Raw genomic sequence first — 27826 nt, 5'->3', positions numbered from 1 at the left:
GAGTTAGGACCCATCTTTTCTAAAAATATCTTAACCATATCCTTAACTAATTGCCCCACTTACTAGTGTACCCCTACCACACCTGCCTTCCAGACTCAAACCTTAACTGATACAAGCGTTAAATTTCTCCACTCTAACACCTATTCCAACAAACTCTGCCGAAGAAAAATCAAACAAGTTTAATTTACTATTCTCACAGATTCATGCTGCCTATGTTTCAATTCAATTTCCTTTCCCCTTTTCATGAATTTCAAACATTTCACTTCCTGCTACCCTGTTCCACCTTCTTGAGGCTTCAACAAATGACTCTGCCAAATGCTTCACTGAGAAAATCAGAGCTTCAGAGTTTTCCTTCCTGGTCACCTCTGAAGAGGCAAACATTTTCATTCCTTCTTGCATCCTAGAGAGCATTTTTCTCAGTGATCCTCCCCCTCTCTCCTTTCTTGCAAACTTTTAAAATAACTTGGGAGTTCCTGTCATGGCTCAGTGGAAACAAATCTGACTAGCATCCATGAGGATACAGGTCTGATCCCTGGCCTCACTCAGTGGGTTAAGGATCCAGCATTGCCATGAGCTGTGGCATAGGCCAACAGCTGCAGCTCTGATTCGACCCCTAGTCTAGGAACCTCCATATGCTGTGGGGGGTGACCCTAAAAAAAATAAGTAAAATAATAAAATAAAACATCTTGATCTTATCCAGTCCCAGACAAGAATTTTTATTTCCCATTAATAAAACAAGCAAAAACAAACAATAACATCAAATACCTCAGCTCTACAACTCCTAGCAACCCCCCCATTTCTTTCCTCTCCTTCACAGCAGGTTTCTGCATATATATAATGATTTTTATTCTTTCCATTATAGCTGGTTTACAGTGTTCTGTCCATTTTCTACCGCACAGCAAGTTGACCTAGTCACACATACATGTATACATTCTTTTTTCTCACATTATCATGCTCCATCACAAGTGACTAAATGTAGTTACCAGTGCTATACAGCAGGATCCCATTGCTTATCCATTCCAAAGGCAATAGTTTGCATCAACCCCAAATTCCTAGTCCCTCCCACTCCCTCCCCCTCCCTCTTGGCAACCACAAGTCTGTTCTCCAAGTCCATGAGTTTCTTTTCTGTGGAAAGGTTCATTTGTGCCTTATATTAGATTCCAGATATAAGTGAATTCATATATGGTATCTGTCTTTCTGACTTACATCATTTAGTATGAGAGTTTCTAGTTCCATCCATGTTGCTGCAAATGGCATTATTTTATTCTTTTTTATGGCTGAGTAATATTCCATTGTATATATATATCACATCTTCTGAATCCAGTCATCTGTCGATGGGCATTTGGGTTGTTTCCATGTCTTGGCTATTGTGAATAGTGCTGCAATGAACATGGGGGTGCATGTGAGAAGACCTTCACTTATGATCTCTTCAGTTCCTCATCACATATTAACGACACCTTCCATGGAAACCTGGCATTAGTGGCACCACCTTTCCACTAGCCTGGGGTCAGCAAACTTTTTTTGTAATGTCCTAAATAGTAAATATTTTAGGTTTGGCCAGCCATGTATGAGGCTAGCCTCAACTCGGTCATTAGAGCATAAAAGCGGACATAGACAATACAAAAACAAGTGACATTAGCTGTATTCCAACAAAACTGTTTTTGGACACAGAAATCTGAATTTAATACAATGTTCATCGATAGAAAACTTCTGGTTGTTTCTAACCATTTAAAATTACAGGGGTAATTTAACCCACCCTAGCACAGTGGGTTAAGAATCTGACTGCAATGGTCTGGGTTGCTGTGGAGGCCTGGGTCAAAGGATCCGGCATTGCCACAGCTGCAGCTCGGGTCAAAGCTGCTGCTTGGAGTCAATCCCTGGCCCGGGAACTTCCATATGCTGAGAGCGTGGCCTTTAAATAAATAAATAGATTGATTGATTAATTACAAAAAAAAAAATTGTTCTTAAGTTACAGGCCACAGAAAAACAGTTGACAGGCCAATTTGGCCCTTGGGCAATTTCTGAACCCCTGTACTAAACCTTCTCTTTCCAGCATTACTGACAATTTCCATCTACACTCAAGCCAATGTGTATTTGAATGATCCTTGCCTCTCTTGCCTTCTCTCCAGAATTATCCTCTTAGATCACTCCTTCTTCTGGAGGATCTTCTCTTCCCTATATTTTGTAACATTACTCTTCTCTCATTTTTCTCCTCTCTGCACATTTTTTCCTCTGTTTTCCTTTCTGGGGCCTCCACTCCAGCCGCCCCTTAAACACCTGAGGGATCCCCAGGCTCTCAGTCAGCTTCCTTGTCTCACATGTGTGCTCACAGCCTCCTTGGGTGATCTCCATGTCCATGGCCTCAATGATGACACACATACCCATGTCCCCCCAGTGTGCAGCCCCGTCTTTGATCTTCGGTTTTTCTTCTGACTTCTAGACACAGATAGAGTTGTTTTTTCTGTCTAGCTATTCCAGGAAGGTTCAAATGTAGCTTTCGAAGCTAGCATCTATCCATGAAGTCTTTTTAACCAATGAGCAAACTGTTCACCCATTCGTCAGGACTAGAAAACAATCCACAAATTGTCCTACCTAGAGGTTACTATTTGCCCTTTGCTCTCTTGTTCTCTCTCTCTCTAGGGCTGCACCCATGGCATATGGAGGTTCCCAAGCTAGGAGTCAAATTGGAGCTGTAGCCACCAACCTACACCACAGCCACAGCAACTTGGGATCCAAGACCCATCTGCAAACTACACCACAGCTCATGCCAATGCCAGATCCTTAACCCACTGCGGGAGGCTAGAGATCAAAAGTGATAATATTTGGGTTCGTTACCACTGAGCCACAATGCAAACTCCTCTCTCTCTCCTTCTCTCTCTCTCTCTCTCTCACACACACACACACACACACACACACATACACACACACACACGAGTCCAGTGTAGTTGAGTCTATCTCCTTAAACTTTCTCATATTTTTTAATTTTCCCCGGCCCCACTATCTGACTTCAGGTCTTATGTGTTTCTGTCCTGGACCACTATGCTAGCCAGCCATGCTGGGTACTTTTATTTCCCATCATCCTCACACCTCAAGATACTGTTTCTCCATTTCTCTACCCTCCGCTAAGCCCCAAGAGTCTAAGCTCTACCTCCTGCAACACTCAGCTTTCCTTCTCTCTGGCTTCCCACTGGATTCAGTTCTGATCTTAGGAATAAAGCAGTAACAGTGTCCTACCATTGTGGTTCCCTGGGTGCTTCACCCTTTTTTGTGAATTCCCTTAACCCTGCCCGCGCCCCTGGAAACAGTCTCTCAGTAATCTCTCTACAGTTAAGGCTTTTGAGAGTGCCATCCATTTCCTGCCAAGACTCTAACTGACACAGGAGCTAACTTGTATCCCCGGTTCCTGTCCACTCCCATTCATTCTGTGCTACCCCTAGACTAGGAGAGCTTAGTCACCCATTCCTCAACAACCTGCAGTGGTGTTCAAGTTATAAGGTCCGTATTCCCTGGCTTAGCCCACGAAGCCCTCCATGATTTGGTTTTATCTATGATGTAGCCTTATCTTTCTCATGTTCCTTTCCTCCCATGAACAGAAAACTATCTGCTGTTTCTCAAACAAACCATGTTGCTCCTCCCTCTTTTCCTTCCCACTCGATTTGCTCTTAATGGAATTCTTTACCTGCTCTCTTCAGCTAGTGAACTTCTATTTCTTAAAAGTTCAGCTCAAAGGCCCCTTTTTGGGGACTTCCGAGGCTCATGGAGATGGCCACCTATGTGTGTATGTATGTGTGTGTGATATTTTTACCAACTTTAGTAGTAATTGTCAATTAACATTGTCTCCTCCACCTCCTTATAAAACATCTTGAGGGCAGAGAACATGACTTATGTTACCATGTAGGTCCTAGAAAGATTTGATCCAGAAACTTACCTATATCTCAGGCATGGTATCTGGTGACCACATACTCCGTGCAGAAACCCTTGACCAGTCTGTCCCTTCCCTCTTCTTAGCAGAGGCAAAACAAGAAAAGGTTGTCTCTCCTGTCTCTCTCTCTCTCCTTTCTGACTGCTGTTAAAAATATTCCTAAGTTGGGAGTTTCCATTGTGGCATGGTGGGTTAAGGAGTATCATGGGTCACAGCCACGCTCAAATTCCATCTCTGGCCCAGCAACTTTCTTATGCTACAGGTGCGGCCCAAAAAAAGGGAAAAAGAAATGTTCGTAATCCCTCAAAACTTTCATCTAGGACTTTGGATCCTCAATATTACTCTACATAATGGGAAAATGATTGCTAGTTATTAAAGTTATCACTAGCTTTTATTATTATTTCTCAGACTCGGGTCTCAGACTCGGGTCTGAGAAATAATAATAAAAGAATCCCTCTGAAGATCATACTCTCAGCAGCCACTGCTTCTCTTGCAATAGATCATTTGGCCCCCTTCCAAGGCACGTGGCTGAGAACAGGAGTCTGGGAGGAGGAGGAGGAGGAGGAAGACAATCGCAGCTGAGCAGGCTTTGCACCAGACATGGGTTTCCCGGTTCCTCCCCTGGGGAATATATATGATATTTGTTTGTGTATGAATTCGCTTGTCCTTAAGAGACCAGCGAGTCAAGTTCTTAGGAGAGCAGCCATGGGATTCTTAAAAATCCATTGATCCGGGCACACCTGTCAGCATGCTGGTCGTTGTCTGTAGTCCTAAATTTAAGAGAAGGAGATAGAGAGACATAGACACACAGACAGAGACTAAGAAAGGCAGACAGACAGACAGAGAGGGTGACACTCATCAGTAATCTGATGTTATTGTCATTTCCGGAATGACCAATCTAATTATGAAAAGCTCGCTCTTTTTATAACAATTCACCTTCCTCTACATCAAAATTTTCTGCCTCTAGCGGTAGAGACAAATTCAGAAAACTCACAGGACCTCTAACTATCGCCTTCCCACTTTCACTCAGTCACGGGAAGCTCCTCTCACCCTCAAATTTACGCACATGGTTGTGGTTTGTAAATCACCATGGTAATAAGCGGGATACAAATAACACACAGAGTTCAGTAGGAAAAATGCTAATGATGAAAATGAATGAGGAAATGAGAGCTTCGTGCACTAGTTCCAACTACACTGTGCAAAATAAATCACTTGTGCTTTGCTGAATCTGTGGGTGCTGGCCCCTTTTGCCTAAAGCAAATAGGGACCGAATATGGAAGACAGGAAAATGGACATATTGAGTCAAACATAGCTTTAATATAAGAAAGATAGGGAGTTCCCTGGTGGCTCACTAGCTTAAGGATCTGGCACAGGTTCGATCCCTGGCCCAGGAACTTCCACACACAGTGAGGCATAGCCAAAATAAATAAATAAAAAAGATAGCCTGAAGAGTAACAGGGGAAATAAAAACATCTTCAATAAAAACAAACTAAATGAAAACAATTTTTTTTAATTTTTAAAAGAAAAAAAGAAAATCTCCCTACAGGCTAAATATAAAACTAACAACTAAAGTGGAACCAAACCATGCCTAAGAAATGGTTAATAATATTTTGTAAGATCAGTCATGATGGCATTAGCGTAGGAAAAGTCTGTCTTTCAAGATTTGGGCGAAAGCCTGGTAAAGAACCAACAGGGGTTTTTCACTCAGCACCTTAAAAGCCTGTCTTATCCTTGGGGTTTCTGCAGCCAATGAAAGTTTGTCATGATGATGTAATGCTCCTGAGTTGTGTTTCAGCACCGAGTGTGTGGTCACCGGATACCATGCCTGAGATATAGGTAAGTTTCTGGATCAAATCTTTCTTTCCAGCCTGTCCCCCTGCTTAAACTAATTTCGCAGAGATCATTTGTTTCTCGTCTATTTTACTATCTCTGAACAATTTTTTTTAATGTGGGCTAGGGTTATTACAGAATTGTAAAGACAGCTGGTAAACAAAATGATGGGATCTTAGAGTCAATTTTTCCTCTGTTATTACTGTGAAGGCTTTTACTCCTCAGCAATTTATCATCACCTCAGAGGGAAAGAGCAGCAAACAGGGTTATGTTTTATTTGTTAAGGGAGTCCTAGCCATTTAACAAACATGTTTTACTAGAAAGATGTTTTCAGGGAGGTGGGAAAGATTTTCTTTTAAGGATTCCCACTGAATTTGACTTATATTATTGAGTGAGCCCCACTGAACCGTAAGCCAGGAATAAAGTTTCAATGTTTATTGTAAGTAGAGAGTATATAGGTCCTGCTCTCATGAAGTTTAAACCCAAGAGAGACAGAGAGAGAAACAGCAAGAGAGACAGACAGACAGACAGTCAGAGGCAGTACACTATTTTTTTCTGTTTTTAACTAAATTAAAAAAAAAAAACTTAAAAAAAAAACTTGAAAAAAAAAGCTGAAGATTTAGTGACCTGTAATATCCTAGTAGTTAGAGGAAGTTAAATGGAAAAAGTTAAATATAAATAAATAGGACAGTTCCAAACAGGACTGTGCAGATACTTTTATATATAAGCACCATTTTAAAATTTGGAATATTTCAGAAATATGAACTAGATAACCAGCACAACCAATGAAAATGCAGTTCTTTATTTTCTCTCCATGATGCTCTGCAGATATAAATCTGCCAGCGTGGAGATTTTAAAAGAACTCATTAAAAATATCAGTCAAGCTACGTATATTCAAGCAACGTGAATAACAGAAAGCTATTACCCAGATAATTCAAGATATTTTTTAAAAATTCAAGAGTTTTTAAACAGAGGAAACAGAGAATGGGTCAGGGGGATGGGCCATGGGGGGCAGGGGATGAAGAGTTGAACAATGTGTTACCAGAGATACTGATCGAATTATCCAGATAATTAGTCATCCTTCACCTTAACTCTGACGGTATAGACACAGACTCTGAGAAGAACATCTAAAATAAAAGTGTGGGAAAGAATTATCCTTAGCAATGAGGAATGTCATTAAATCTAAAGTATTGTAGAATTTCTAACAGGAAGAATATATTTTCTTGTTTTGTAGAACCTGATGTCCGATGGGTATTGTTGCATATTTTCTTTTATTAAAAACTTCTCGGAGTTCCCATCGTGGCGCAGTGGTTAACGAATCCGACTAGGAACCATGAGGTTGCGGGTTCGGTCCCTGGCCTTGCTCAGTGGGTTAAAGGATCTGGCGTTGCCGTGAGAGGTGGTGTAGGTTGCAGATGCGGCTCGGATCCCACGTTGCTGTGGCTCTGGCCTAGGCTGGTGGCTACAGCTCCGATTCGACCCCTAGCCTGGGAACCTCCATATGCCGTGGGAGCGGCCCAAGAAATAGCAAAAAGACAAAAAAAAAAAAAAAAAAGACAAAAAAAAAACTTCTCAACTTTCTAGTCTGAAAGCCTCACATACAATTGATGAATTATAGTTTATCAATTACATACCACTTTCCACCACATTTTCATCCACTTTATTTCCAAAGAACTTGGTCATCTCTCTACCATACTTTCTCAATGGTTAAGAGGTGCTCACCTCTTACACAAAATTATCCTCTTTTGTTCTGCCATTAATTCATTTTTCTCTCAACTTATTAAGTTGAAATCCCAAACATCTGGTATCATAAACTTTATATAAATTTTCAAATGTATTAGTCAGCATGGATGGTAAATGACTCATTTTCCTGTTTCAACTACAATTTTCCATATTATTGCTCTGGAGCAATACTTGGTACTGACACTTGGGACTAAACAGATAAAATTCCACACTTCATTAGCATCTCATGACTTGTCTTCTGCACCATCCATTCTGAACAGGGAGCCAATATGCTGACAGGAAGGGGTGCAAACTCCTGCTCTAGAGTTGAATGAATGGGTAAGAGGTGCTTTCAAATAACTGATAGAAAGTGAAAATATTTCTAAGAAAGGGAAAGCGAATGGATACAGTGGAAAATAATGAGAAAAACAGGAGATGACCTGGCTTCTGATACAGCTTTTATTTGACTTTGGGGCTTGGTCTAAGCTAATAGGGGAGGCCTTTATCATAGAGCTTTGATTCAGCAGGCTTCGCTCCTTCCACTTTGGCTCCCAGTTCTCCCAGCACTCAGCTGGGAGCAGAAAGGGCATAGTATGGAGTAAAGTAGGCTCATTAGTTGTCAAGTGGGCCTTTGGAAAGGCCTAGAAGGAATCTGCCTGGGATTCTGTTTGATCTAGGAAACCTCTTTGATCCTCACTCTGAGATGCAACCATCCAGGAGAAATTCAAGAAATATTAAAACCCTGTCTCATAAGGAAGATATTGCTTCCAGAAAGACCTTGGGCTATGGTTTGACCACAGACTGTGGCCCATAACATGCCCTTGTGACTCAGTCTAAGGACAGTGGACCTTGGAAAAGACAATCCAGGGTGGATCCCTTTGTGCTCAAAAGATCAGAAGGTTTCAGTCTGAATGCCAGCATTTCTGGAACCAGAAATGTGCATCTGTCCAAAAGACAAGGCAGAAGATTTGTAAGTTCACAAAGTTGGGTAATTCAGAAAGTAAGTTTGGTTGGGAAGAACTAAAACTACTGTAACATTCCACTATACAGAACAAAGTAGGTGCCATTTGATTTTAAGGACTATCTTTTAAAAAATCTGACTTTCCATTTCACCCCCAAAGCATTTTTTCACTGAGCAAATAGCATCTTCCATAAGTAGACATGGCCTAGGCTCATTTCATTTGGGACCTTACCCTCTGTTCACTGGCGAGGGGGACACACTGGTGCCATTGTCAGAAGGAAAGAATGATGTTAAGCAAAAGGAAGAGGGGTTAGCTGTACCTCCCCGATGCAAACAGTGGGAGCAAGTGCACCCCCTAAATGCATAGAAAGTTTAAGCGTGGGAGCATATGTGAGGAGGAAGGATAAAGACTTTAGTCATTTTACTCAATTATAATTCCACAGCGAAGGTCCAGGGGGCACCTGCCATGTGCCAAGCATGACATGAGAGGCTGAGTATCTCATGCATCAACAGAGAAGGCACTATTTCTAGCCTTCAAGAGCTTCCAGTTTGCTTCAAATTGTTAAGTCTTAGAGAAGAGAATAGGTTTTCATCAAGCACAGGAAAGTAGAAGCGTGTGCTAGAATGAGGATGACCAGACACCCCAATTTACCTAAGATGGTCCCGGTTTGCGTCTCTTGTCCTGGTGTAATTATCAACAGCACTTCTGTTCATTTTCAAATGTTCCCTGGCTTGTCACTAAGAAATGCGGAACCATTAGAAGATTTAAAATAGAAGTTAAAAGAGGAGGACCGTTAACCTGGGCAAGTTACTCGGAGGCCCTGATCATGGTGAATGAGGGGATCAAACGGCTCTTTTTCCTGTCTTTATTTTTTATACATAATTTTATAAACCTTTCCTAGTCTTATTGGAGTCGAGTCGATGTACAATGTTGTGTTAGTTTCAGGTATATAGCAAAGTGAATCAGTTATACATATATCGATTCTTTTTCAGATTCTTTTCCCATATAGGTTATTGCAGGATATTGATATATGCAATATGGTAGGTCCTTGTTGATTATCTACTTTATATATAATAGTGTGTATATGTTAATCCCAACCTCCTAGTTTAACCCCCCCCCACCATGTTCCCCCTTTGGTAACCGTAAATTTGATTTCAAAATCTATTAGTCTATTTCTGTTTATAAATAAATAATTTTGTATCATTTTTATTAGATTCCACATATACGTGACATCATAGGGTATCTGTCTTTGTCTCACTTCACTTAGTGTGATGATCTCTAGATCCATCCATGTTGCTGCAAGTGGCACAATTTCATTCTTTTAGAAACCTCACCCCTACCTCCTTTGGGAGAATTTCTCCTGCTCCTTTGTGTAAATTAGGGCCCCCTGCTTCTTCCAATCCAGGAGGTGGCATGCCTCCTCCAATGGGATCTTCTCACCTGGAACTTTGCCCCCTGAGCAGAATAAGGAGATGAGCGAAGGGCTGAAGGGGAGGGGGGCTCTGGGAGAGGGTGCAATCTCTCATCAGTGCCCTGACTCAGTCTCCCAAGTCGTTCCCGCTGTAGAGACGCCCAGAATGGCACGGCCCATGCTGTCCTGGCAGTCAGTTTCTTCAGCCTTTCATTCACGCCGTGAGTTTCCTCATTGCCGTCCAATGAATATCCTTTGGAGTTAAAATAGCCAGAGTTCAGTTTCTACAACTCGCAACAAACGAACTCACACCAATCCCACTCTTGACAGTGGGCTGCATTTATATACGGAGGGGGAGGAGGAAGGAAAAGTGATCCGCTCACTAGCTGGCGCTTTTCTTTTTCGCTCTCTATCTTAACCATCATTTTTATAAATGAATTTCCTATCATCTCTGTCCATCACTGTATCACTGTAAAATGCTGTTTCTACTTCCTCGTTTATTTTTCCAGCCATCACATACCTATATATGCACAAAGGGGCGTGCTCTGTACAAAGATAATTGTTAGTAGTGAATTTGAAGATCTGGCTTCTGCCCCTGAAAAGTCCAAGACCAGCCCAGGATTTGTTTCCTCACCTCCTGTGATGGTTCCGGTACTCAGGCAGGGGCTGCCAAAACAAAAGGCTAAGATTTCATTTCAAACAAACCAAACCAAAACCAAAACAGACTTCACAAACAGATCTTTTCTTGGAGGTTATTTGTCAGTGAAACGAATGCGTGTGGGTGACCTAAAGGAAGTTTTTTATGTTGGCATTGTTCTGCTTTAAACCATTCCAGGCACGGTCTGATGCCTCTGCGGGTTCTAACGGGGCTGGAGGAGGCTGAGCGGTGATCTAAAGCGGGCAGCGCACACTTGTTTCAGGTCGGGCGGGGCGGGGGTGGGATAAATGAAAATTGGGGAGGGTAAGACTACACACTGCGATTGGTTGGATTTTGATGCAGCAAACACTCTGAGGTCCTGAAATATGGGATGCAGGAAGTCTCCACAGATGCACTCTGCTGCAGTTCTCCAAAGGCAGGAACAAATTTAAACTGGGTTCTGTGAAAACAAATGACATCATTCCTGCATACTCTGAAAAGCTGCAGCCCCAATGGAACATTTTCCCATTTTTCCCCTTTGCTCTTTCTGTGCCTGACTGCAAGGCTTCAGATTTTGATACTGCACGTTTAACTGGCTAAATCTTGCAGGGAATAACCTTTCATCACTTGTCCCTCAAAAGAACAAAATCCAAGAAGAAAATAGAGAGGCATGTAAAAGTTCATTTAAACTCACATTTAATCTCCATGCACCGTTATCTAGAGACATGACAGCACATGGGAAGAATTCTGGGGATTTGAAGGAAATAATAACAAAATGCTGGATTGGGAACTGTCAGCATGGAAATTATGGCACTGATTGATTTGGGGTGGCCTTCCTTGCACAGTGTGTGGTGCTGGTGACTTGGAGGACAGGATTTCCATTTAGGGGGTTTTCTGAGTTTGCCTTGTTAGCTGCAAAAGGAGTCAGGGAGCTGTCATAGCTTCGAGAGCTCTTAGCTCTCTGGAACTACTTTCCTACATGTGCTCTTCCTCATTGTAGAATTCTACAGAAAAATTAAAGACATGCAAGTTCCAAAGTTTTTAAAAATCCAGCGGACTTAGCCAACTTTTAGGACATGGTGTTTTGTTTTGTTTCATTTTCAGAAGCTAGACACCTAGAAATGTAGTAGTGAACCTTCAATATATCAGAATGTGATGGAAACGTTCTCACCCAGAAAACATTTGTTTTATCTCTGTCTTGAGCCAAAGGACATCCCAGGAAGTTCCCTATTTGTCAGTGTCAGTCCCACAAGTGCACCTGCATGGGCGAGAGCGGTGAGGCTTGAAGCCCGCCCTGTTTTTCCCAGTCCCATCCCCACATCCAGACCTAACCATTCACCTTCCTAAAATCAGTTTCCACAGCTAATTCTGGAAAATACTTTTCTTTGTTGGGTGGGCTATCAAAATCTTTCAGTTCAGTTTCCTTTAATTTTATTATTAGATGGCAAATAAGAAATGAATCTCAAAATGCAAAGATGACTTTTATGGAAAAAAATTGCACTTGCAGTGATTTCTTTAGAAAGTAGAGGCAATATGATGGTTGCCTTTCTCTGTGAAATGAAACCAGTTTAGGGAGAATCTTAAAGAGAAATGAAGGAAGAGTCATATGTCTGCCCCTGCCCTCCCCCTTGGGTATCAATTTTATATATCTCTTCTTGATTCTTAGGTCTATATACACTCCCTTTGACCTTCAAACCTAGAGGTCACCTTTGAGAACCCTGCTCTCATTATGCTGTGATGAATCAAATAATACTAGTCAGGAAATGCAAATAGACTATCTGATTAAATAAGCATTTCTTTATTATCAAATAGGATGCCATGTATTTATATTCATGGACCCCCTCTTCAAAATTTCCCTCTATCTTTAAAAATATTTTTCTGTATCATTTTTCTCCATTCAACTTGAGATTGTTTCCACTTTAAAAAGATACCCATTCAGGTCTTCTTATGGGACTAAAGCGAAGTCCACTTGCTATAATCATTGTTTTCCTGCTAGAGAGTCTGCTTTATTCATTCCAGTCTGGGAAAGAGAAAAGAGAGAACTTAGTAATATTTTTCAACCTCTTTCTGACCATCCAGTAGCCTCTCTTCCTCTTTCTTATTTTGTCTTTCTTCTACCTTCCCTGAACTGTTGGAGCTGAGAAAACAGAGCCAGAACCTTGGGGCCATAGTGACTGCTTTTGCCGTCCTTTGGCCCAAAGTCACTTGAGGCTTAAAATTAAAAAAAAAAAAAAAAATTAAAAAGGTATAAAATAGGAACGAACACCTCTTGACAATTTCTAGTTTCTACTCTCTCTACTTTGAAGTCTCTCCCAGGGATGTACATACTGGTGGGATTTCCTTTAAAAATGCATCTCACTAGCACTTGAGACAGAGTTTATAGAAAGCAAGGAAATATTAGGAGATATAAAGAAGCATTCAATTTATATTCAGTTATATTCAACGTATATTCGATTACATCCAATTTATATTCAGTTTGCTTTTGCTGATAATTGCTGTGTAGCCTAAGACAAGTTGATGTTTTTTAGAATACAATGGAAATTAATTAAATTTGCCCACAATTTTATAAAAGAGTACCCCACAATGCTGACATAATTGTGTATATATTCTACTCCAATTTATAAAGCAAGCAGATCATGAGATACTGTGAGAGGCATATCTGAGGTGCAAGGACAGAAAATCACCAGTAAAGCATAGGTCGTATCCCATTGCTCTTCTGCTCAGAACTTTCCAGCAGCTTCCGTATCTTCCTGAGAAAGCCCAGTGCCCTGCAAAGGCCTTGATTTCCTTTTTGCTGCCCCTCCTTCCTGGCTGACCTCAGTTTCTCCCCTCGCCTTCTCATTCACTCTATTCCTGCCACACTAAACTTCTGGTTGTTTACTGGACAATCCAAACATGTCAGCCTTGGGACCTTTGCATAAACTAGTCCCTGCACCTGGGACAGTGTTCATCCAGATGGCTATGTGCTAGCTGTTGTCTTTCCTTTGGGTCACTGCTCAAGTGCCACCTTTTCCATGAGATTTTCTCTGAGTGCACCGTGTAACACAGCAGCCTCTGCTATTGGTCAACAGTATTTGCCACTTCCAGTATCTTTGATCCCCTGCAGGCCTTTTTTATTTTCTCCAGAGCACATATAAACATCTGACAATATATGCATTTGTTGATTTGTTTATAACCATCCTCCCCCCATTGGTATCAAGGTCCATCAGGGCACGGACTTGGTTTTGTAGCTTCAGTTTCTGCGACAACACCCAACACAGAGAAGGGACTCACTCGGCAAATATTTGTTGAATGAGTGAATGAAGAATGAACATCTAATTTTTAAATCTTCAGAAAATTCCCTATTTCTAAGACCTCTTTATTCTTTGTCTTTGCAGCAAAAGCATACTTGTCTTTGCTCTGAATCTTAAATCCATTAAGTGGGAATTAGACATGTTTAACACTAAAATATAAACCCAGAAGTTTTTTTCAGATTTAAAATTGCACATTGATGGGAACTATGTCTAGTCACTTATGATGGAGCATAATAATGTGAGAAAAAAATGTATACATGTATGTGTAACTGGGTCACCATGCTGTGCAGTAGAAAATGGACAGAACACTGTAGACCAGCTATAATGGAAAAAAATAAAAATAATTATATAAAAAATAAAATAAAACTGCACATTGATGTTAGTGACATATTTTTGCTAGTATACTCCTCTTCTGTTCATTCACTATTATACATACTTTCTTTTCTCTCCTTTCCTTGCTTAAAAACTAAAAGAGTCATGCTCGCTGGTCTTTCCAGTGAATTCTCATGCAATAACTTCCTTGATTAATTTCAATCTGTGTTTCATTTGGCTCCAGCTCAGAGATCTCTCCTTCCCCTTCTCTTCATTCCCAGTGTTTCCCCCATTCCCATTCATGTCTCTGAAGCCCTCAAAACTATGAACTATGACACTATTCTTTCTCAGTTAATTTTTCTAATTTCCTTCTGCCCTGGTCCTCTCCCCACTCACTATGCTGCTTTGTCTTTCTCTGCTGGGAACACTGTTCTTTGGGGTTCCTCCAACTGTAACCTTTGGACAAATGCAGACTGAGAGCTCTCATGGAATCGAATTTTCATGAAGCCTTTGAGCAAAGAAGTCCCTGATTTCCATGAGTCATGTAAAACATGGGCCTCAAAACAAGGTGGCTGCTTCCCTTCCTTAATATTAATAAATTGGGGGAGTTCCCACTGTGGCACAGCAGGTTGCAGATCCAGTGTTGTCTCTGTGATGACGCAAGTTCAATCCCCAGCCTGGTGCAGTGGGTTAAGGGTCCAGTGTTTCTGCAGTTGTGGCACAGGTCACAGCTATGACTCGGATTCAATCCCTGGCCTGGGAACTTCCAAATGCCATGGGTGCAGCCAAAAATAAATAAATTAATAATAATAATAATAATTTCAAAGGGGAAATATGTTAAATAAAGAGCTAATTGTTAACCTCTATTTTTCCTGTGCCTTTTTTTTTTTTTGCTTTTTTTACTCTTCAGCATAAAATTATTTTTTTTTCTATTCACTTGCCTCTGAATATTTTGGTTTTTAATTTTTTAAATTGAGGTGTAAATGATATATAATATTATATTAGTTTCAGGTGTACAATGTAATGATTTGATACTCATACATATTGTGAAATGATCACCACAATAAGTCTAGGTAACATGGGTTACCATACATAATTACAAAAAAAAAAAATTCTGGGGTTTTTCAACATGTAAGATTTATTACTCTCTTAGCAACTTTCAAATATACAATATAGTGTTATTAACTATAGTCACCGTGCCGTACATTACCCCATGACTTACTCATTTTATCAGTGGAAGTTTGTACCTTTTGACCCCCTTCACCCATTTCTCCCACCCACCAACCTGCACCTCTGGAAACTATTAATCTATTGTCTGTATCTATGAGCTTGGTATAAAACTCTTTATAGAGCTTAACAAATGCTGGAAAGTGTGTAGAGAAAAGGGAAGCCTCCTGCACTGTTGGTAGGAATGTAAATTGGTACAACCACTATGGAACACTTATGAAGGTACCTCAGAAAACTATCTATGGAACTACCATATGACCCAGCAATCCCACTCTTGGGCATATATCCAGACAAAACTTTCCTTGAGAAAGATATGTGCACCCCTATGTTCATTGCAGCACTACTGACAATTGCCAAGGCATGGAAACAACCTAAATGTCCATCAATAGATGCATGGATTAAGATATGGTATATATACATAATGGAATACTATTCAGCCATAAAAAGAACAAAATAATGCCATTTGCAGCAACATGGATGGAACTAGAGACTCTCATATTAAGGGAAGTCAGAAAGAGAAAGACAATACTATATGATATCACATATATGGAATCTAATATACAGCACAAATAAACCTTTCCACACAAAAGAAACTCATGGACTTGGAGAACAGGCTTGTGGTTGCCAAGGGGGAGGAGGAGGGGGTGGGATGGACTGGGAATCTGGGGTTAATAGAGGCAAACCATTGCATTTGGAATGGATAAGCAATGCGATCCTGCTGTATAGCACAGGGAACTATATCTGGTCACATGTGATGGTGCATGATGGAGGATAATGTGAGAAAAACAATGTATACTTGTATGTGTGTCTGGGTCACTTTGCTGTACAGTAGAAAATTGACAGAACACTATAAATCAGCTATAATGGAAAAAATAAAAATCCTTTAAAAATAAATGAATAAATTTTAAGAGAATTTAGGGGAGGGTAATTTTCCATCGTCTATAACTTCACAAAGTAACACTTGCCCCCCCCCCCAAAAAAAAACCCCTGCCATTTTAGCCTCTCTTCTTTTTCCCTACTTCTAATTCTCACATGGGTGTGCATTTGTATATAGACATTGCTGCCGCTCTAACTTTCTACAGTGATGGAAATATTCTGCATCTGCACTGTACAGGAACGCCTAGCCACATGTGGCCAGAGCATTAGAAACACGGCTAGTGCAACTGGGGAACAGAGTTTTTAATTTCCAGAGGCATCTTTAATGAAGATAAATTTCCCTACCAAACAAACAGTGGTCGACACTCAGCCAATTTACCATCTCTGTCTATATCCACCTTCAAACCCTGTATCTTTATTTTCTCTTAGTTACACACTTTATTACTCCCAATGGTTTTCAGGCAAATATCATAGAAAAAGATAAAACTGTGAAACTACTTTGACAGTCAACTCTCTGGTATCTGTAATGAGAGAGTACATGTCTACCAATAATAAAATGAAACCAGGAAATGTGTTAACTTTGGGTTTCACATTAACTTTGGGTTCAAAATGTTGTACATTGACTCTGCTAGGGCAGTTGTAGAATATACTTAATTTCATCTCTCTTGACCACACTGTCCACGTACCCATAGGCCATGATTTCCAGATGGCAAAATTCAGAATAGAAAAAGCACGTGACATCAAGACCTTGAAATCAGACTTCTGAGCTATCACAGATGTTTGATTATATGAAATATATATTTTCCCATTTTTGTCAATTCACTGTTATAACCTGTGATATTTTGACATTAGTTGAAAATTAACTGTCCTTAGCAATACTGTGGTTGTAAAACATAAAATTTCAGGAGTTCCCTGGTAGCTCAGTGGGTTAAGGATCTGACATTGGCACTGCTGTGGCTCTGGTCACTGCTGTGGCATGGGAAATTCCACATGTCATGGGGGCAGCCAAAAAACAAACAAACAAACAACTAAAACAAAACAAAACAAAAACCATGAAATTTCAGGCTTATCCAAGTGAATTCACTCAACTAAAAATGTGTTTATGACACTACACAGGATTCATTTGACTCTTAAATTTTCAGTCTTTATAATTATAGAACTTCCTTTGTATCATGGATCATACCAAAGTTTTCTTTATCTTTGCCTCTTTATATTTTTACCTAAGATTTCTTTTTTCTCACTCTCTAGACATCAAGTTTACACCCAAGTTGCCAGAATGGCGCCACACCAATGAGTAAGGCATTAGCCCACAGCCAGACAAAATATACTGAAAGCCCAGGCGGGAATAGCACCTGCCCAGCTCTACAGTGCCTATTTTGTAGATCAGTATTTTTGAGATTCTCCCTGAACAAAACAAATTGAAAAGACAGCAGCTATACTATCCCAGGAGAGCCATATTAATACACATTGACATAAAGATTTTGGAAAGTCCAGTAGCAAAGAAACCTGTTGGCTTTTTTACAGACTCGGGGTTTCTCTGTGACTTTGACCTCAGAACACTTTATTTTCTCACCTGACATCTCTCAGTAGCCTATGGAACTATGGTTTCCAGGGAATACACTAGGCATTAAGGTATTACTAAGTATCAATTTTCTGTTTCCTAAATATTCTGACTTATTCTAGATCTGTATACAGTCAATAGATTCAGAAACCCTGTCAATGCAACAGTGTCAAGTATGCCTAGGTCAAGAGTTTTCCAAGAGATGGATAATACCAATAAATAAACAACCAAATAATTAAGCATCTTCCACTGTGTATTCCTTGAGTTCCCACTAAGAACTTTTCTAATAGTGTATAGTTGCTTTGCCAAGAGGCTTCAAATATATTTGGGATCACAATTGCTCTCCAAGCTACAAATTTGTCATTAATTGCAGATGCAATTAACTATGTGATTATTCCCTATAAGCAGGCTGTTGCAAACAAGATTTCCTCTACTGAAAATACCTAGAGGGTCTGTTACAAAGAGCAGTTCCCAGGACCAGATAACACAGCAGTTTTCATGACTTGCCTTAGTTTTAGCTTGATTTCTTTGAGACTCCAGAGTAAGCTCTCCTACATGATTTAGTTAAGAAAAGTGTATGAGGACGACCCATGCAACTACTCTGTGGTGAAAATGAGAAATACTTTTGAAAGTCCAAAAGGCATCATTAAAATGGTTCTCCCTCTGGAACAAGACTGCCTAATGGCTTCTTCAAAACAAACAGTAAGTGAAAAGGAAAGGATTTACAAGGTGTCCAGATTTTAGACTTTTACAGTTCTGAGTTATGTTTTATCTACCTAATAACTACTATCTCCAAACCACTTAAATATATGACTCTCACAGAGAGTGTCTTTATCTGCATCACAAATTTCTCTCTAGGAGAGATCTCTCCTCATGCTTTTCATCTATATTTAAGAAGTTGAACCCAGCAGATTGCATGAGATAGTACTGTGTGGAAGATAAAGTGTGTAGTCAGAAAGATATAGGTTCCAGTCCCTGCTCTAACACTTACAAACTGTGTAACCATAAGAAGATATTTAACTTTTCTGAAGGTTAATTTCTCTATCTATGAAATGGATAGTAGAGCACTGATGACAAAAGATAGTCAAGAGAACCCAACAAGATAGTGTATGTAAAGCATTTAAAAATCAGGCCTGAAAAATAGTGAACTATGGTAAAAATCCCTCCCATGCTAGAAAATGCAGGTTATTACTCTAAACAATTCTTTGGGTCTAAGAGAATTTTCAGAATTATTTTTTCTATATAGTTTCTGGAACCTAATATTCAAGCAGTCATTTCTCTTTTTTATTAAAGTGTGGTTGATTTCCAATGTTCTATCAATTACTGCTATACAGCAAAGTAACCCAGGCATGCATATATATACACACATTCTTTTTCTCTTATTAAATTCTCCCATCATGTTCTGTCCCAAGAGACTGGCTATAATTCCCTGTGCTATAGAGTAGAACCACATTGCTTATTCATTCTAAATGTAATAGTTTGCATCTACTAACCCCAAACTCCCAGTCCATCCCTTTCCCTCCCCCTCCCCCTTGGCAACCACAAGTCTGTTCTCCATGACTGTGAGTTTGTTTCTGTTCTGTAGATAGGTTCATTTGTCAAGCACCCATTGTTTTAACTACATACCACATTGATTCTCTCCCTTTATAAAACAAAAGCTCAAGTCACTAAGGCTCAGGGAAGAAGAGAAGGTCCTGGCCACTGAGAGATCACCATTGGGGGGATAGACAGCTGAGGTCCAAATCATGGCAGCACATCACAGTAAGTGCATTATGGGAGAGGTGTGATCACAGCACTGTGGGAAGACAGGAAGAGAGGGGCAAATTCTGTCTGAGTATCAGGCTCCATCTTCCTAGGGAAGAAAGCAGAAGACCTCGATCTTGAAAGGCCAAAGGGGTTGCCAGGTGGAGAACACTGGGAAAGGTTATTGAGCAGCTGTATCAGGAAATGAGATGCTCAGTGGGGCTAGACAGTGCATGTGTGTGGCTTGTATGGAGTAGACTGAGGGCAAGAAGAAGGAGGATCAAGAGTGTCCATACGGGGGTTAAAAAAGTCAAAATTTATCAGACTGAAAGAAAAAGGAAAAAAAAGGAATTAAGTTATTGAATGCCTGTGATGGCTGGCATTCAACCAGATGCTTCACCTACAATTTTGTATTCACATCATAGAACAACACTAAGAGATAAGCAGTATTATCTCCATTGTGCAGATGAGAAAAGTGGGGCTCTCAGAAGTTAAGCAAGTTGCCCCAAGTTACATAAATTGAAGAGACTTGGCTTTCGGCCCAGGCTTGTTGTTCGACAGAGACCATGCCAACCTCTATTTTAAGCAGGGGGAACCAGCAGGGATCTTTAATCAAGGAAGGGACCTCATCAAAAATTTTTTTTCTGAAAGGAAAGTATGGTGATGGAATATAAGATGATGAAGAAGAGGCTGGGGGTTAGGAGATAAGATAGAGGTGATTGCAGCTTTGCAGGGGAAAGATGAGGAAGGCTTCACTGAGCCAGCTCCTGTGCAGATGGACAGGGAAAAAACACTTCTTAAAGAGGCTCAAAAAGGCTTGGATACCAATTGGATGTGAGAACCCAGATACGATGGAATGTACTCGAGGGAGAATAGTGAAGTACTTTGTTTTAAAATGCTATGTTAATTTGGAAGAGCAGAATCAAACCTGTGGCATTATGTCTACCCAAAATGTGATTCACACACCAGCACATCCCTTCACCTAGAAGTTTGTTAGAAATGCCAAATTTCATGCCTCACTCAGGACATTTTTGAAACAATCTGCATTTTAATAAGATCTCCATGCAAAAGAGGCACTAATCTAAGAGAACTAAAATTGAGGGTAACAGAGGAGGAAGGTGTTACAGAGAGAGGCAATCTTCTTTAAAAACAGGCTCTAAATTCCGAATTTCGACCATGAAACTATCACCTTTCAAAAGAATTCTGGTTGGCAATGATTTTATTTCCTGTTACTTTTTTTTTTTTTTTTAAGGGTCACACCTGTGGCATATGGAAGTTCCCAGGCTAAGGGTCAGATTAGAGCTGTGAGCCTACACCACAGCCACAGCAATGCCAGATCTGAGCTGAGTCTGTGACCACAGCTTGCAGCAATGCCGGACCCTTAAACCACTGAGCGAGGCCAGGGATCGAACCTGCATCCTCATGGATGCCAGTCGGGTTCATTACCACTGAGCCACAGTGGAACTCTTCCTAGTACGTTTATTGTGTTAGGAAGTTTCTGGAAGCAGCCAGAGGTGCCGGCATAAATGAGAAGTAAAAGGCAGATGTTCCTTCAAATTCAGTATTCTCTAAAAGATTGCCAAATCCAAGCTGCAATGGAATGATTAGGTGGCAGCTGATCTGCTCATTTGGAATGTCAGCAGGGATAACGCTTACATAAGCTCTATGCGTCGTATATTGTCCTTCAGTTACAGGGAAAAGAGAAATCTAAAAACAGTCTATTTTATCGTCATGACTAACTGAAAGTTGGCCAAAATGGAAAGATCTTAAAGTCTTCTCTGAACTGCCAATCCTTTCATTGGATCCATACGTGTATGTGTGTATGTGGGTGCACAGGCATGCGTGGATGTGATGAGAAGGCCTTGAACGCCATCCTGAATGTATATTTCTCTCCAATTGTTATGGATTCAATGTCTCTAGATGCTATGCAACAATTAAGGAGAGTCAGAACCAGGACAATTAGATTTCAACAGAGCCTGGAAGGCAGAAAACAAACAAACAGAAAACTCAGAAAGATGACCAGCTAAAATTCTTCACCCAGGATTTGCCCTGGATCTCCGCTAGACCACTGGCCCCGTGCTTTGTATCAGCTTTCTCCCATTCCATCTACTTTGATGAGCATTTATTTGCATCCACTGTGTAAAGAATATTGGGATTCTGTATTCTCCTTATCGTTTGGTCCTTGGGATGTGATGGGCAAATTTAAGTCTCTCCTTTCCGCTCAATAAGAAAATTTTGTATACATTTTAAACATTTTAAATATCAAGCCAATGTGATATTTGCTCTCTGGTCAGTGCATCTATATCCCTGTAATCCTGAAGAGCATAGGGTTCCACGGCTGTTTCCATCATCAGCATTATTGGCTAAGTTTTTTATGAACTCGCTAGGCTCTAGGCTCTGGGGCACAGAGGTGATCAAAGACGCTGCTCACATGGACCTGATGTCCAGGTGAGAATGAACAAAGGGAAAATACAACCATAACCTAATGTCTAGTGGTGATAAGTGACCATGAAAAAGCAGAACCTAGTGTAATGGGAAAGAGAGCAATAGGGGGCGCTGTTTTAGACAGAGCATTAAGTCGCATTTCTCAGGGGAGTTGACACTTGAGCTGAGGCCTGAATAAAGAGGTCAGACTTGCGAGTAGAAGAGTTCCAGGCAAAAGGAGTTGCAAAGGCAGAGTCCTCTGGGTGGAAGTGCGTGAGGCATGTTTGGGAAATGGCTAGAGGGTCAACATGGCTGGAGCAGAGGGAGAGGGAAGAAGAGTGAGAAGAAATAGAGAGCCGGGTGCCAGATTATATAGGTCCTCGAAGGACCTTAAGGTCACAACAGCGTTAAAACAAACAAAAACAAAACAAAAAAACCTTTCATTTACTGAGATAGGTGCTACATTAATAAAATGTATGTACATTACTTAGTCTAATCCTCACAAAAATCCTATACACGAGTATCATCATTATACCTCAAGAAAAATGAGCCTTCACAAAATCAACATGACCAAGCTCAGAGAGCTACAAAGTGTTGGAACTTGGATTTGAACCTACATCTTCTGACACCAGAGGCCATTTCATATTCCAAAATCCTGTTATGACAGACAGATCTCTGGATTCCAATTTTACATAGTGCACTGGTAGAAATACTGTGAAATTCAAGTAAAATAGACATGTTTGTAGATCCTTCTAAGGAGGGAATAAAATTCTACCTTTTAATGAAAGGGTAGAATTATGTTCCCTCATCTTTATTACAATTAAATTTGATTTGGGGTCACATTTTTCATGCTCCTAACATAATAAGAGTCTCATGGAATGATCAAAGTCCACAATAATTTTGTACAAGCATTTACTGAAGGTATAACATAATCAAAGTTTTATGTCACCTAGTTAACCTCTCATCAGATTCAGTAGACAATAAGCCATGATACACAGCTGTGAAGACATTTCCATTTCAAAAATATTTGATATTAAGGACTGAATTTGAGAGATGGATGTTCAAAATATTTGGTAGTCTCTACTTCTTCCTATTGCTCATTTGTGCACCTGCTTTGCTAAATTTATCTCACAATATGTATAGCCACTCAAGGAGGTCTCTTCTGTGTGTCCCCATCCTTCTCCATCTCATTCCCCCAACAAGAACTCCTGTTCCTCTTGTTCTCGGGACACAGTCCCTCTCTTCCCACTAAAATCTGACTGTTTCTTTTATGCCCTGCCCGTCTCACTGGTGTGCTTAATGCGCCACCCTGCCTGTGTGATGAATTAACCTTCCTTACATACATTCTGCTTCAACCACTGGCCATGGAGGCTTGACTTTGTCTTCTATGTCTCTGAGGATCTGAATTTGCCCACTCATAGATTTCTGAGAGTTTTTGGGCAACAGCTTTAATTTCTGGTCTCCCAACCACCCTTGTACCTCCTGTTGACCGGAATATTTCTTTCAGTCTTTCAGTTAGTTGAATAATTCCTAATTCCTACAAAGCTGATTTATCAAACCATCACCTTCACTACCAAGTAGTGTACTTTTCAAACCTGTTTGCAGGAGTTTCCTCAGAAAAGCCCTAGAAATCTGAGGGCCCTGAGACACATTTTTAATGACACAGAAACCTACTTGATTTTAAAAAATAAAATCCACTTAGGACAAAAATAAACCAGGCAGGTTTCCCTTCCTGCAATATCTTCTCTCCTTGAAACTGTTACGTTTCAGAGCTAGTTTGTTTTAGGAAGCTCTGTTCTGTGGAGCAATAAGTTGTTGTAAGACAAACAGAATAATTTTGTTTTCCATTAGGTCAGTGGTGACAACATTAAGCTTAGCAAGACCATTTTTTGGCCAAGCTTGTAGCATGCAGAAGTTCCCCTGCCAGGGATTGAACCTGGGCCACAGCAGTGACCTGATTCACAGCAATGACAACACTGATCCTCAGCCTCTAGACTACCAGGGAACTCCTCGCAGGACCTTTCTACGAGCACTTCAATTAAAGTTCTGCTCATGTAGTTTTTGCTTTTTTTTTTTTTTTTTTTTTTTTTTTTAAAGCAAAAAGTAGACTTTTCTTAAGCTGCTTTTACCCTGCAAATGGCCCTGATATCAGAAGTCCACTGGCAGGGTAAAATCAGGTATAAATTATAAAAGGGTTTTATTTGTTTTCAGGAGGACAGTGTTAAATACTCTATATTATCCCCCAGTTTGTTGAAGTGCAGAAGCTGAAAAACAATCTGGGCTTGGAAAGAAACTGCAGTGTCTGAAACTCTCCAGAAGCACTCAGAATGACAGGACCCTTAGCCAATAAAATGTGAGATTCAAGGAACACATTGTCACAACTCAGCGAATAATAAGGAGCAGGTATAAGTATGACATCACTGAAACACATTCCCATTGGCGGTTCCTCTGTGTGCTGGTTACTGTTCTATTTGTGGAAGCAGCAGCCTTATTCAAATTAACCTTTTCAGGCAGAGGGGAGGAGGGAGGTGGTGAGAAATATGCTGCAGTCTTTCCCCTGAAGGTGACGTGCTCTCAAATTCACTTTACATTGCCTTTGAGCAGGCAAAATAAAAATAAATTCAGCTGCGGCAGTGTTTCACAGGGATAATAGCTGCTTGAATTAGATCAGGTCAGTGAAAAGGAATGGGATAGAGGCTGTGGCAGAGTGAAAACAAATTTCTGAATTTTTCTCTTTGCTTTTATTCCTTCCCGCCTTATTATTTCTCCGTGTCTCTTTCCTGGACCTGATCGCTGCATAGACTAAACTTGATATCCCCCCAGTCAGCCATTCGAGGGAAGGATTTCTTTGAATACTCATACCTCCAGCCTGTGATGTCTAGCAGACAGGTCCGATGAACGGATGGTTGCCTGACATGGTAGAAATACTCAGGAGTATGAAGCTGATGAGATAATTTAATCACATTTACTGTCGTCTGTGAGCAACTGTCACTTTCCATCCTGTTTCTGTTACATAACATAGGGCCTCCAGCTACATCACTGATACACAGGAGCGCCCACTCTGTGTTTAACTCCTAGGGCTTTGCTTTCACTTCGGAGAGCCTAGATGTGGGGGCAGTCCCCATGTCTAGTCCCCATCCGGATGGGCTTCCAGAACTTGGCACAACTTTGCACAAATAAAATGCTTTGGGTCTTTGGCCTTATTTCTTTTACATCTTCAAAAAGGATTTCACTCTCTCTTGTCACTGACAAAGATCACTCAGGATACAAACCGTCTAAAACGGTAAACCCTGCTTTCGAGTCCATGTCCTTAAGTAATTTCTTCTTTCTGATATTTCTGTTTTCTTTCCATCCCTTGTCATCTCTTCCTTCCTACCTCAGAATGCCTCTACACAGCATTCCTGTTGTGGCTCAGTGGGTTAAGAACCCAACTAGTATCCATGAGGATGAGGGTTCGATCCCTGGCCTTGCTCGGTGGGTTAAGGATCCGGCGTTGCCTTGAGGCTGTGGTGTAGGTCACAGATGTGGCTCAGATCCGGTGTTGCTGTGACGGTGGCGTAGGCCGGCAGCTGCAGCTCTGATTCAGTCCCTAGCCTGGAAACTTCTATATGCTGAAGGTGTGGCCCTGTGAAGGAAAAACACAAAAATTAAATGCCTCTACTTGACAAATTTTAAAATGCAAGTGAAAAAGTTTCCAGAAAGTTGATGATCAATCTATAGTCTCTGCCACAATGTGGAGTGTCTTAGTCTGTTTGGGCTCCTGTAACAAACTGCCACAGACTGAGTGGCTTATAAACAACAGAAATGTATTTCTCACAGTTCCAGAGGCTGGGAGTCTGAGGTCAGGGTGAGGCGAGGACCTTCTCCAGATGCCGATTTTTCCTTGTTTCCTCCTTGGGTCCCCACATAGTGGAAGGGGTTACGGAGCTCTGTGGGACTCTTTCATGAGGCCCTAATCCCATTCAGGACCCCACCCTCATGATGTAAGCACCTCCCAATAGCCACCTCCCAATACCATCATCTTTGGGGGGGAGTCAGGATTTCAACATTGGGGAGTTCCCATTGTGGCTCAGTGGTAACAAACCCGGCTAGTATCCATGAGGACATGGGTTCGATCCCTGGCCCTGCTCAGTGGGTTGAGGATCTGGTATTGCCATGAGCTGTGGTGTGGGTCGCAGACACAGCTCGGATCCTGCCTTGCTGGGGCTGTTCTGTAGGCTGGCAGCTGCAGCTCTGATTAGACTCTTTGCCTGGGAACTTTCATAGGCTGCAAGTGCAGCCCTAAAAAAAAAAAAAAAAAAAAAACGATTTCAACATATGGATTTGAGGGTGAGGAGGAAACACAAATATTCAGACAGAGCATTAGGCAAAAACAGCTATATTTCAGGTCAGAAATAAGTTGCTTTAGGCAAAGAGCTAGCTCCCACTGCTCCAAACATGCTGCACGTTTGCCTGTCCTTAAAGAGATCTGAACCTCTGAGCTCGTCCCTTGCTATTCCTCTAAAAACATTAATAATCTTGTCATCAGACTGTAATGACAATGGCACCAGCATGACACTACATGTTACAATCCCGTTTGGACTCTCTGTACTGGTTTTGCCTAATTTACAAATCCCTTTAAATGGATCTGGGTATTGCAGCAGTTACCAGGTTCTGAGCAAAACTATACAGATTCAGAAAAATAGCTTGTGTGAGGAAGGTTAGAGCACTTCTGAATAAATAATGCACGGAAGGTCAGCCGCGGAGGAGCGCTGGGAAGCGAGCAGGTGTGTGCTGGGGTGATGGGCGCATCCGAGGCAGGAAGGAGGGGGCGTAGACGAAGTCGCTGCCACCCTCACGAACTGGCCCTGCCCAAGCCCTGCCAGCTTTCTGCCAGGAACCACTGAGAACTATTGGCTTTTTCACAAGGAGCTGCTGAAATTCCAGGAACCGGGGGTCTGGAGCAATTTTCAGCACAGCGCTCCGTATGTCGCTGACATCCAGCAGTTCTGTGGACCCAGCTTTCCATTTTCTGATTTTTTACACTTTTCCCTGCCTGATCCCAGCCCTTCCTTGAGAAGGAGACTGTTATGTGGCCCACCTTGGCAAAGCAAGACAGGAGCTCAGAGGTCGCTAGCTTGACCTGGCGCACCACGCGTCTTCCCTCATTCTGCCTGAATGCAGCATTGTTCCCCTGCTGAATGAAGTTTTAGAAAATGACTTTCAGATGCTCCCTTCCCTTTCTGGGGCTGTTTTACCCCCCTGGCCAGTTTGTAATCTCAGAAACCTCATCATCTTTGTTTGGCTCTTGATAAAAATGAAAAGATTCATAAAATAGCATCCTCGATGAGAGGCACTGATACCAGTTGGAAATGTTTCAGCTTAAGACCACTGCCAAATAATCGGACGAGTGCCCTTCCACTGTACTTACGTTTTGAGTTTGTCTATTTGCTGCTTTTGCTGTCACTGTCAAATCCACTGGGTTATTGTAGGCAGTGCCCACAAGTGACTGGGACCCTCTTTATCTGAACTCTGATCAGAAAGCTGCTTGGTTCTCTTCAGGTTTGGTTTGGTTTTTTTTTTTATTCTCCCCTCCCCTAGCCCCCAGCCCCACCTTCAAACCAGAAAAGTAGCTGCTGAAAGCAGAACAGTTGCCATGGCAACCTCTTGGCAGCTTCCTCAGTGAGTAACAGTGTTGATTTCCCGAGGAGGCCGGGCGGGAGGGGGTGGAGCTCTGAGGAGGGAACGGAAGGTTACTGAGCACTTAGTTAATATGCAAAACCACTTACGCAGTGCTGGATGCGCAGTGAATAAGCGCAAACAAAGCCATGCTTGATCAGCTAACATGGACTTTGCACACTAGTTGATCTGTCCAGGGATGCAGATGTTGGCTCCCAGAGAAATGTTGCAATTGGACAGTAAAGGAC

General features: G+C 41.2%; 1 long non-coding RNA gene across 3 annotated transcripts; it reads right to left on the bottom strand.

The window, feature by feature from the left end:
* Positions 1 to 1259: 1259 nt before the first annotated feature.
* Positions 1260 to 27470, bottom strand: LOC110255761 (uncharacterized). 3 transcript variants are annotated; one of them, XR_014819636.1, is made up of 9 exons: positions 27331 to 27470; positions 24783 to 26201; positions 12416 to 12504; positions 11656 to 11742; positions 10823 to 10944; positions 10482 to 10513; positions 9877 to 10100; positions 3929 to 4740; positions 1260 to 1379 (listed from the first exon to the last, which is right to left on the bottom strand). It is a non-coding gene; the product is annotated as an uncharacterized LOC110255761 (long non-coding RNA). The 3 variants fall into 3 exon arrangements; XR_014819634.1 differs by lacking the exons at positions 1260 to 1379; positions 11656 to 11742; positions 12416 to 12504; positions 24783 to 26201 and adding an exon at positions 10368 to 10392 and having other exon boundaries at positions 2205 to 4740; XR_014819635.1 differs by lacking the exons at positions 1260 to 1379; positions 3929 to 4740; positions 11656 to 11742; positions 12416 to 12504; positions 24783 to 26201 and having other exon boundaries at positions 9967 to 10100.
* Positions 27471 to 27826: the final 356 nt, after the last annotated feature.

This window comes from Sus scrofa, chromosome 11 (genome assembly GCF_054392235.1).
Source record: "Sus scrofa isolate SSC_HxYL_T2T_F1_AM1 chromosome 11, Sscrofa_HxYL_maternal_Yorkshire_Landrace_v2.0, whole genome shotgun sequence".
NCBI classification, from domain to species: domain Eukaryota; kingdom Metazoa; phylum Chordata; class Mammalia; order Artiodactyla; family Suidae; genus Sus; species Sus scrofa.
The sequence above is the reverse complement of the archived record's forward strand: the minus strand, read 5'-3'. Positions and strand labels throughout refer to the sequence as shown.